The sequence below is a fragment of the Trachypithecus francoisi genome, unplaced genomic scaffold (genome assembly GCF_009764315.1).
Source record: "Trachypithecus francoisi isolate TF-2019V2 unplaced genomic scaffold, Tfra_2.0 Contig00333, whole genome shotgun sequence".
Classification (NCBI taxonomy): Eukaryota; Metazoa; Chordata; class Mammalia; order Primates; family Cercopithecidae; genus Trachypithecus; species Trachypithecus francoisi.
This window is the reverse complement of record NW_022680574.1, coordinates 75,458-87,896: the sequence shown is the minus strand read 5'-3', so window position 1 is coordinate 87,896 and position 12,439 is coordinate 75,458.

Below are 12,439 nucleotides of genomic sequence, written 5' to 3'. Positions count from 1 at the left end.
GAGAAGGAAGGTTTAAGCTTTTGACTTGAATGCACACATCACAAAGCAGTTTCTCAGATAGCTTCCTTCTAGTTTTTATCCTGGGATATTCTACTTTTGCCATAGGCCAAATAGGCTTCCAAATGTCCATTTGCAGAATGAAAAAAGCCGTGTTTCCAAACTGCTGAATCAAAAGAAATCTGCAACTCTGTGAGATCAATGCACATGTCACAAAGCAGTTTCTCAGAAACATTCTCTAATTTTTATCTAAAGATATTTTCTTTTTCCTCAATACACTCCCAACCTGTGAAGTGTTACTTCACAGATTCTACAAAAAGTGTTTCCAAACTGCTGAATGTAAAGAACGTTTGAGTTCTGTGAGATTAATGCACACTACACAAAGCAGTTCCTAAGATTGCTTCCTGCTAGTTTTTATCCTGGTATAATAGTTTTTTCACCATTGGCCCCAATGAGCTCCCAAATGTAAATTGGAAGAATGTACATAAATGGTGTTTCCAAATTGCTGAATCAAAAGAAAGGTTTAACACTGTGAGATGAATGCTCACATCACACAGCAGATTCTCAGAAAGCTTCTCTTTCTAATTTTTATCTGGACATATTTTCTTTTTCACCATAGCCCTAATGCGCTCCCAAATATTCCTTCACAGATTCCGCCAAAACAGTGTTTCCAAACGGCTGAAAGAAAAGAAAGGTATAACTCTGAGAAATGAATGCACTCATCACAAAGAGATTTCTCAGATAGCTTCCACCAAGTTTTTTTGTTTGTTGGTTGGTTTGTTTTTATTATACTTTAAGTTCTAGGGTAGATATGCATAATGTGCAGGTTTGTTACATATGTATACTTGTGCCATGTTGGTGTGCTGGACCCATCAACTTGTCAGCACCCATCAATTCATCATTCATATCATGTATAACTCCCAATGCAATCCCTCCCTCCTCCCCCCTCCCCATGAGAGGCCCCAGTGTGTGATGTTCCCCTTTCCGAGTCCAAGTGATCTCATTGTTCAGTTCCCACCTATGAGTGAGAACATGCGGTGTTTGGTTTTCTGTTCTTGTGATAGTTTGCTAAGAATGATGGTTTCCAGCTGCATCCATGGCCCTACAAAGGACGCAAACTCATCCTTTTTTATGGCTGCATAGTATTCCATGGTGTATATGTGCCACATTTTCTTAATCCAGTCTGTCACAGATGGACATTTGGGTTGATTCCAAGTCTTTCCTATTGTGAATAGTGCCGCAATAAACATACGTGTGCATGTGTCTTTGTAGTAGAATAATTTATAATCCTTTGGGTATATACCCAGTAATGGGATGGCTGGGTCATATGGTATACCTAGTTGTAGATCCTTGAGGAATTGCCATACTGTTTTCCATAATGGTTGAACTAGTTTACAATCCCACCAACAGTGTAAAAGTGTTCTTATTTCTCCACATCCTCTCCAACACCTGTTGTTTCCTGACTTTTTAATGATTTATGTTCTAACTGGTGTGAGATGGTATCTCATTGTGGTTTTGATTTGCATTTCTCTGATGGCGAGTGATGATGAGCAGTTTTTCATGTGTCTGTTGGCTGTATGAATGTCTTCTTTTGAGAAATGTCTGTTCATATCCTTTGCCCACTTTTTGATGGAGTTGTTTGTTTTTTTCTTGTATATTTGTTTGAGTTCTTTGTAGATTCTGGATATTAGCCCTTTGTCAGATGAGTAGATTGCAAAAATTTTCTCCCATTCTGTAGGTTGCCTGTTCACGCTGATGGTAGTTTCTTTTGCTGTGCAGAAGCCCTTTAGTTTAATTAGATCCCATTTGTCAATTTTGGCTTTTGCTGCCATTGCTTTTGGTGTTTTAGACATGAAGTCCTTGCCCATGCCTATGTCCTGAATGGTACTCCCTAGATTTTCTTCTAGGGTTTTTATGGTATTAGGTCGAACATTTAAGTCTCTAATCCATCTTGAATTAATCTTCGTATAAGGGGTAAGGAAAGGATCCAGTTTCAGCTTTCTGCTTATGGCTAGCCAGTTTTCCCATCACAATTTATTAAATAGGGAATCCTTTCCCCATTTCTTGTTTTTGTCAGGTTTGTGAAAGATCAGATGGCTGTAGATATGTGGTATTATTTCTGAGGACTCTGTTCTGTTCCTTTGGTCTATATCTCTGTTTTGGTACCAGTACCATGCTGTTTTGGTTACTGTAGCCTTGTAGTATAGTTTGAAGTCAGGTAGCGTGATGCCTCCAGCTTTGTCCTTTTGACTTAGGATTGTCTTGGCAATGCAGGCTCTTTTTGGTTCCATATGGACTTTAAAGCAGTTTTTTCCAATTCTGTGAAGAAAGTCATTGGTAGCTTGATGGGGATGGCATTGAATCTATAAATAACCTTGGGCAGTATGGCCATTTTCACAATATTGATTCTTCCTATCCATGAGCATGATATGTTCTTCCATTTGTTTGTGTCCTCTTTGATTTCACTGAGCAGTGGTTTGTAGTTCTCCTTGAAGAGGTCCTTTACATCCCTTGTAAGTTGGATTCCTAGGTATTGTATTCTCTTTGAAGCAATTGTGAATGGAAGTTCATTCCTAATTTGGCTCTCTGCTAGTCTGTTACTGGTGTATAAGAATGCTTGTGATTTTTGCACATTAATTTTGTATCCTGAGACTTTGCTGAAGTTGCTTATCAGCTTAAGGAGATTTTGGGCTGAGACGATGGGGTTTTCTAAATATACAATCATGTCATCTGCAAACAGGGACAATTTGACTTCTTCTTTTCCTTACTGGATACCCTTGATTTCTTTCTCTTGCCTGATTGCCCTAGCCAGAACTTCCAACACTATGTTGACTAGGAGTGGTGAGAGAGGGCATCCCTGTCTTGTGCCAGTTTTCAAAGGGAATTTTTCCAGTTTTTGCCCATTCAGTATGATATTAGCTGTGGGTTTGTCATAAATAGCTCTTATTATTTTGAGGTACGTTCCATCAATACCGAATTTCTTGAGCGTTTTTAGCATGAAGGGCTGTTGAATTTTGTCAAAAGCCTTTTCTGCATCTATTGAGATAATTATGTGGTTCTTGTCTTTGGTTCTGTTTATATGCTGGATTATGTTTATTGATTTGCGAATGTTGAACCAGCCTTGCATCCCAGGGATGAAGCCCACTTGATCATGGTGGATAAGCTTTTTGATGTGCTGCTGAATCCGGTTTGCCAGTATTTTATTGAGAAGTTTTGCATCGATGTTCATCAGGGAGATTGGTCTAAAATTCTCTGTTTTTGTTGTATCTCTGCTAGGCTTTCATATCAGGATGATGTTGGCCTCATAAAATGAGTTAGGGAGGATTCCCTCTTTTTCTATTGATTGGAATAGTTTCAGAAGGAATGGTACCAGCTCCTCCTTGTACCTCTGGTAGAATTCAGCTGTGAATCCATCTGGTCCTGGACTTTTTTTAGTGGTAGGCTATTAATTGTTGCCTCAATTTCAGAGCCTGCTATTGGTCTATTCAGGGATTCAACTTCTTCCTGGTTTAGTCTTGGAGGGTGTAAGTGTCCAGGAAATTATCCATTTCTTATAGATTTTCTAGTTGATTTGCGTAGAGGCGTTTATAGTATTCTCTGATGGTAGTTTGCATTTCTGTGGGGTCGGTGGTGATATCCCCTTTATCATTTTTTATTGCGTCTATTTGATTCCTCTCTCTTTTCTTCTTTATCAGTCTTGCTAGCAGTCTGTCAATTTTGTTGATCTTTTCAAAAAACCAACTCCTGGATTCACTGATTTTTTGGAGGGTTTTCTGTGTCTCTATCTCCTTCAGTTCTGCTCTGATCTTAGTTATTTCTTGCCTTCTTCTAGCTTTTGAATGTGTTTGCTCTTGTCTCTCTAGTTCTTTTAATTGTGATGTTAGAGTGTCAATTTTAGATCTTTCCTGCTTTCTCTTGTGGACATTTAGTGCTATAAATTTCCCTCTACACACTGCTTTCAATGTGTCCCCGAGATTCTGGTATGTTGTATCTTTGTTCTCATTGGTTTCAAAGAACATCTTTATTTCTGCTTTCATTTAGTTATGTACCCAGTAGTCATTCAGGAGCAGGCTGTTCAGTTTCCATGTAGTTGAGCGATTTTGATTGAGTTTCTTAGTCCTGAGTTCTAGTTTGATTGCATTGTGGTCTGAGAGAAAGTTTGTTGTAATTTCTGTTCTTTTACATTTGCAGAGGAGTGCTTTACTTCCAATTATGTGGTCAATTTTGGAATAAGAGTGATGTGGTGCTGAGAAGAATGCATATTCTGTTGATTTGGGGTGGAGAGTTCTGTATATGTCTATTAGGTCCGCTTGGTGCAGAGATGAGTTCAATTCCTGGATATCCTTGTTAACTTTCTGTCTCGTTGATCTGTCTAATGTTGACAGTGGAGTGTTGAAGTCTCCCATTATTATTGTATGGGAGTCTAAGTCTCTTTGTAAGTCTCTAAGGACTTGCTTTATGAATCTGGGTGCTCCTGTATTGGGTGCATTTATATTTAGTATAGTTAGCTCTTCCTGTTGAATTGATCCCTTTAGCATTATGTAATGGCCTTCTTTGTCTCTTTCGATCTTTGATGGTTTAAAGTCTGTTTTATCAGAGACTAGGATTGTAACCCCTGCTTTTTTATGTTCTCCATTTGCTTGGTAGATCTTCCTCCATCCCTTTATTTTGAGGCTGTGTATGTCTCTGCATGTGAGATGGGTCTCCTGAATACAGCAGACTGATGGGTCTTGACTCTTGATCCAGTTTGCCAGTCTGTGTCTTTTAATTGGAGCATTTAGTCCATTTACATTTAAGGTTAATATTGTTATGTGTGAACTTGATCCTGCCATTATGATATTAACTGGTTATTTTGCTCGTTAGTTGATGCAGTTTCTTCCTAGCCTCGATGGTCTTTACATTTTGGCATGTTTTTGCAATGGTTGGTACCGGTTGTTCCTTTCCATGTTTAGGGCTTCCTTCAGGGTCTCTTGTAAGGCAGGCCTGGTGGTGACAAAATCTCTAAGCATTTGCTTATCTGTAAAGGATTTTATTTCTCCTCACTTATGAAACTTACTTTGGCTGGATATGAAATTCCGGGTTGGAAATTCTTTTCTTTAAGAACATTGAATATTGGCCCCCACTCTCTTCTGGCTTGTAGAGTTTCTGCCGAGAGATCTGCTGTTAGTCTGATGGGCTTCCCTTTGTGGGTAACCCGACCTTTCTCTCTGGCTGCCCTTAAGATTTTTTCCTTCATTTCAACTTTGGTGAATCTGGCAATTATGTGTCTTGGAGTTGCTCTTCTGGAGGAGTATGTTTGTGGCATTCTCTGTGTTTCCTGAATTTGAATATTGGCCTGCCCTACTAGGTTGGGGAAGTTCTCCTGGATGATATCCTGAAGAGTGTTTTCCAACTTGGTTCCATCTTCCCCCTCACTTTCAGGCACCCCAATCAGACGTAGATTTGGTCTTTTTACATAATCCCATACTTCTTGCAGGCTTTGTTCATTTCTTTTTCTTCTTTTTTCTTTTGGTTTCTCTTCTCGCTTCATTTCATTCATCTGATCCTCAATCACTGATACTCTTTCTTCCAGTTGATCAAGTTGGTTACTGAAGCTTGTGTATTTGTCACGTAGTTCTCATGTCATGGTTTTCATCTCTGTCATTTCGTTTATGACCTTCTCTGCATTAATTAGTCTAGCTGTCAATTCTTCCACTCTTTTTTCAAGATTTTTAATTTCTTTGCGCTGGGTACGTAATTCCTCCTTTAGCTCTGAGAAGTTTGATGGACTGAAGTCTTCTTGTCTCATCTCATCTAAGTCATTCTCTGAGCAGCTTCGATCCATTTCTGGCGATGGGCTGCGCTCCTTTGCAGGGGGAGATGCGCTCTTATTTTTTGAATTTCCAGCTTTTCTGCCCTGCTTCTTCCCCATCTTTGTGGTTTTATCTATCTCTGGTCTTTGATGATGGTGACGTACTGATGGGGTTTTGGTATAGGTGTTCTTCTTGTTTGATAGTTTTCCTTCTGACAGTCAGGACCCTCAGCTATAGGTCTGTTGGAGATTGCTTGAGATCCCCTCCAGACCCTGTTTGCCTGGGTATCAGCAGCAGAGGTTTCCGAAGATAGAATATTGCTGAACAGCGAGTGTACCTGTCTGATTCTTCCTTTGGAAGCTTCCTCTCAGGGGTGTACTCCACCCTGTGAGGTGTGGGGTGTCAGACTGCCCCTAGTTGGGGATGTCTCCCAGCTAGGCTACTCAGGGGTTAGGGACCCACCTGAGCAGGCAGTCTGTCCATTCTCAGATCTCAGCCTCCACGTTGGGAGATCCACGGCTCCCCCCTAAGCTGTCAGACAGAGTCGTTCATGTCTGCACCGGCCCCGCTGCTTCCCCAGTTGGACTTCAGCTGTGCGCTGTCCTCAGAGGTGTAGTCTACAGAGACAGGCAGGATTCCTTGAGCTGCTGTGAGCTCCACCCAGTTCGAGCTTCCCAGCAGCTTTGTGTACCTACTTAAGCCTCAGCAATGGTGGGCGCCCCTCCCCCAGCCTCGCTGCTGCCTTGCGGATAGATCACCACAGACTGCTGTGTTAGCAGTGAGGGAGGCTCCGTGGGTGTGGGCCCCTCCCGGTCAGGTGTGGTATATATTCTCCTGGTGTGCCTGATTGCTGAAAGTGCAGTATTGGGGTGGAAGTTACCCGATTTTCCAGGTGTTGTGTGTCTCAGTTCCCCTGGCTAGGAAAACGGATTTCCTTCCCCCTTGGGCTTCCAGGTGAGGTGATGCCTTGCCCTGCTTCAGCTGTCACTGGTCAGGCTGCAGCAGCTGACCAGCACCGATTGTCCAGCACTCCCTAGTGAGATGACCCCAGTACCTCAGTTGAAAATGCAGAAATCACTGGTCTTCTGTCACTCGTGCCGGGAGTTGGAGACTGGAGCTGTTTCTATTCAGCCATCTGAGATATTCATTTTTTCAACCTAGGCCTCAATGAAATCCCAAATATCCCTTCGCAGATTCTATAAAAAAAGTTTTTCCAGTTTGCTAAAACCACAGAAAGGTTTAACACATTGAGATGAATCCACACATTTCAGAGATGTTTCACAGATAGCTTCTTTCTAGTTTCTATCTGAGCATATTCTGTTTCTCACCATAGACCTCAATTGGCTCTCAAATGTCAGTTCACACATTCTAAAAAACGATTGGTTCCAACATACTGATTCAAAAGGAAGGTTTCACTCTGTGTGATGAATCCATACATCAGAAAGCAGTTTCAAAGGTAGCTTCTTTCTAGTTTTCATCTGGGGATATTCTGTTTTTCACCATAGGCCCCAATGGACTCCTAAATGTCCGTTTGCAGATTCTAGAAGAGTGTTTCCAACCTGTTGAAAGAAAAGAAAGGTTTAACACATAGAGTTGAATCCACACACCACAAAGAAGTTTTAAAGATAGCTTCTTTTGAGTTTTTATCAGGGGTCATTCAGTTTTTCATGGTAGGCCTATATGGGCTCCCAATTGTCTCTTCGTAGAGTCTACAAGCAGAGTGTTTACAACCCACTGAATGAAAAGAAAGGTTTAAGACATTTAGATGAATCCACGCAACACAAAGCATTTTCACAGTTAGCTTCTTTCTGTTTTTATCTGGGGATATTCTGTTTTTCACCATAGGCCACAATGGGTTCCCAAATGTCCCTTTGTAGATCTACACAAAGAGTTTTTCCAACCTGATGAATCAAGAGAAAGTTTTAACTCTGTGAGATGAATCCATACATCACAAAGCTGTTTCACAGAAACCTTCTTAGTTTTTATCTGTGGGTATTCTGTTTCTTACACAGGAGGCCTCAGTGGGCTTCAAAATGTCCCTTCAAAGATTCTGTAAGAAACGTGTTTCCAACCTGTTGAATCAAAAGAAAGCTTTAAATCTGTGATATGAATTCACACATCACAGCTTCACAGTAGTTTCTCTCTACTTTTTATCTGGGCATATTCCATTTTTCACCTTAGACCTCAATGGTCAATGAAATTTCCCTTCAAAGTTTCTACAAGAGTTGTGTTTTTAACCTGATGAAATAAAAGAAAGGTTTAACACTGTGAGATGAATGCACACATCACAAAGCAGTTTCACAGATAGCTTCTTATTCGTTTTTATCTGAGGTTATTCAGTTTATCACCATAGCCCTCAATAGGCTCCTAAATGTACATTCATAGATATTACACAAAAGGTGCTTCCAACCTGCTGGATCAAAAGAATGGCTTAACTCTGTAAGATAAATACAAACACGAAAAAGCAGTTTCACAGATAGCTTCTTTTTAGTTTTTATCTGGAGATACTCGGTTTTTCATTACAGGCCTCAATGGGCTCCCAAATGTCCCTTTGCAGATTCCACAAGAAGAGTGTTTCCAACCTACTGAAAGAAAAAAAAAAATGTTTTACATATTGAGATGAATCCAAATGTCACAAAGCAGTTTCACAGACAGCTTCTTTCTAGTTTTTATCTGAGCCTATTCTGATTTTCACCATAAGCCTCAATGGGCTGTTAAATGTCCCTTCGCACATTCTACAAAATGAGCTTTTCCAACTTGCTGAATCAAAAGAAAGGTTTATCTCTGTGAGATGAATCTACACATCACAAAGAAGTTTCACAGATTGCTTCTTTCTAGTTTTTATCTGGGGATATTATGTTTTTCACCATAGGCATCAATGGGCTCACAAATGACTCTCAGCAGATTCTACAAGAAGAGTATTTCGGCCGGGCGCGGTGGCTCAAGCCTGTAATCCCAGCACGGATCACGACGTCAGGAGATCGAGACCATCCTGGCTAACACGGTGAAACCCCGTCTCTACTAAAAAATACAAAAAACTAGCCGGGCGAGGTGGCAGGCGCCTGTAGTCCCAGCTACTTGGGAGGCTGAGGCAGAGAATGGCGTAAGCCCGGAGGCGGAGCTTGCAGTGAGCTGAGATCCGGCCACTGTACTCCAGCCTGGGCGACAGAGCGAGACTCCGTCTCAAAAAAAAAAAAAAAAAAAAAAAAAAAAAAAAAAAAAGAAGAGTATTTCCAGCCTGCAGAATCAACGGAAGATTTAGTTGTATGAAATGAATCCACAGATCACAAAGTAGTTTCACAGATAGCCTCTTTCTAGTTTTTAACTGAGGATATTCTGTTTTTCACCATAGGCCTCAATGGGCTCCCAAATGTCCCTTTGCAGATTCTACAAGAAGAGTGTTCCAACTTGTTGAAACCAAACAAAGGTTTAACACATTGAAATGAATCTACATATCACAAAGCAGTTTCACATATAGCTTCTTTTTAGTTTTTATAAGGGTTATTTTGTTTTTCATAGTAGGCCTCTACGGGCTCCCAATTGTCCCTTCCCAGATTCCACGAGAAGAGTGTTTCCAACCTGCTGAATCAAAAGAAAGGTATAACTCTGTGAGATGAATCCACACATTACAAAGAAATTTCACAGATGGTTTCTTTCTAGCTTTTGTCTGAGAATATTTTGTTTTTCACTATAGGCCTCAATGAGCTCCCAAATGTCCCTTCACAGATTCTAAAAGAAGAATCTTTTCAACCTGCTGAATCAAAAGAAAGGTTTAACACATTCAGATGAATCCACACCCCACAAAGCAGTTTCAAAACAGTTAATTTCTTTCTAGTTTTTATCTGGGGATATTCTGTTTTTCACCATAGGTCACAAAGGGCTCCCAAATAACCCTTTGCAGATTCTACAAAAAAAGTTTTTCCAAGCTGCCGAATCAAGAAAAAGATTTAACTCTGTGAGATGAACACACACATCACAAAACAGCTTCAAGGACAGCTTCCTCTTAGTTTTCATCTGGGGATATTTGTTTTATTATAATAGGCCTCAATGGGCTTCAAAAATGTCCCTTTGCAGATTCTAAAAGAAAGGTGTTTCCAACCTGCTAAATCTAAAGTAAGGTTTAAGTCCATGATATGAATGCACACCTCATAAAGCAGTTTCACAGAGAACTTCTTTCTAGTTTTTATATGGGGATATTCAGTTTTTCACCATAGGCCTCAATAGGCTCCTAAATGCCCATTCACATATGCTACACAAAAAGTGTTTCCAACCTGCTGGATCCAAAGAATGGCTTAACTCTATGACTTGAATCCAATCATCACAAAGCAGTTTTACATGTAGCATCTTTCTAGTTTTTACCTGGGGATATTCGGTTTTTCACCATAGGCCTCAATGGGCTGCCAAATGTCCCTTCACGGATTCTAAAAGAAGAGTTTTTCCAACCTGATGAAACTAAAGAAAGGTTTAAAATATTGAGATGAATCCACACATCACAAAGTGGTTTCACAGATAGCTTCTTTCTAGCTTTTATCTGAGCATATTTATTTTTTCCCCATAGGCCTCAATGGGCTCCCAAATGACTTTTTGCACATTCTACAGAGTGTTTGCAACCTGATGAATCAAAAAAAAAGTTTAACTCTTTGAAACTAATGTACACATCACAAAGCACTTTTATAGATAACTTCCATCTAGTTTTTTTTTTCAGGGGATACACTGTTTTTCACCATAGGGCTCAATGGCCTCCCAGATGTCCCTTTGAAGATTCTACAAGAAGAGTGTTAACAACTTGATGAATCAAAGAGAGGATCGGCCGGGCACGGTGGCTCAAGCCTGTAATCCCAGCACTTTGGGAGGCCGAGAAGGGCGGATCACAAGGTCAGGAGATCGAGACCATCCTGGCTAATACGGTGAAACCCCGTCTCTACTAAAAAATACAAAAAAAAAAACTAGCCGGGCGTCGTGGCGGGTGCCTGTAGTCCCAGCTACTCAGGAGGCTGAGGCAGGAGAATGGCGTAAACCCGGGAGGCGGAGCTTGCAGTGATCTGAGATCCGGCCACTGCACTCCAGCCTGGGTGACAGCGAGACTCTGTCGCAAAAAAAAAAAAGAGAGGATCAACAATGTAAGATGAATCCCCATATCACAAAGCAGTTTAACGATAGATTCTTTCTTGTTTTTGTCTGTCAATTCTCCTTTGTTCATAGCAGTCCTCAATAGGCTCTTAAATATCCCTTCGCAGATTCTACAAGAAGAGTGTTTCCAACCTGCTGAATCAAAAGAAAGGTTTAACTCTGTGAGATGAATCCACACATCAAAAAGTAGATTCACAGACAGATTTTTTCTAGTTTTCATTTGGGGACATTCAGTTTTTCACCGTAGGCCTCAATGGGCTCCCAAATGTCCCTTTGCAGATTCTACAAGAAGAGTGTTTCCAAACTTCTAAATCAAAAGAAAAGTTTAATACATTGAGAAGAATGCACACACCACAAGGCAGTTTCACAGATACCGTCTTTCTAGTTTTTATCTGAGGATATTCAATTTTTCACCATAGGCCTCAATAGCCTCCCAAATGTCCATTCACAGATACTACTAGAAGAAAGTTTTCAACCCGCTGAATCAAAAGAAAGGTTTATCTCTGTGAGATGAATCCACATACCAGAAAGCAGTTTCACAGATATCTTCTTTCTAGTTTTTATCTGTGGATATTTGGTTTTCCACCATAGGCTTCAAAGGACTCTCAAATGTCCTTTCTCAGATTCTACAAGAAGAGTGTTTTCAATCTGCTGAATCAAAAGAAAGGTTTAACTCTGTGAGATGAATACACATATCACAAAGCAATTTGACGGATAGCTTCTTTCTAGTTTTATCCAGGAATATTCAGTTTTTCAAAATAGGTCTCAATGGACTCATAAATGTTTCTTCACAGGTACTACAAGAAGAGTGTTTCCAACTTGCTGACATGAAAGAAAAATTTAACATATTGAGATGAATCCACACATCACAAAACAGTTTCACAAATACCTTCTTTGTAGTTTTTTTCTGAGGATATTCGAATTTTCACCATAGGCCTCAATAGGCTCCCAAATGTCCATTTGCAGATACTAGAAGAAGAGTGTTTCCAACCTGCTGAATCAAAAGAAAGGTGTAATTCTGTGACATGAATCCACATATCAGAAAGCATGTTCAGATAGCTTCTTTCTAGTTTTTAATTGGGGATATTCAGCTTTTCAACATAGGCATCAATGGTCTCCAAAATGTCCCTCTGCAGATTCCACAAGAAGAGGTTTCCAAATCTGCTGAATCAAAGAAAAGTTTAACTCTGAGAAATGAATACATACATCAGAAAGCAATTTCACAGATAGCTTCTTTCTAGTTTTTATCTGGGGATATTTGGTTTTTTACCATAGGCCCCAAAAGGCTCCTAAATATCCCATCGCAGATTCTACAGGAAGGGTGATTCAAACCTTCTGAATCAAAAGAAAGATTTATCTCTGTGAGATGAATCCACACATCAGAAAACAGTTTCACAGATATCTTCTTTCTAGTTTGTATCTGGGGATATTCAGTTTTTCACCATAGACCTCAATGGGTTCTCAAATGTTTCTTTGCAGCTTCTACAAGAAGAGTGCTTCCAACCTGTTGAATCAAAAGA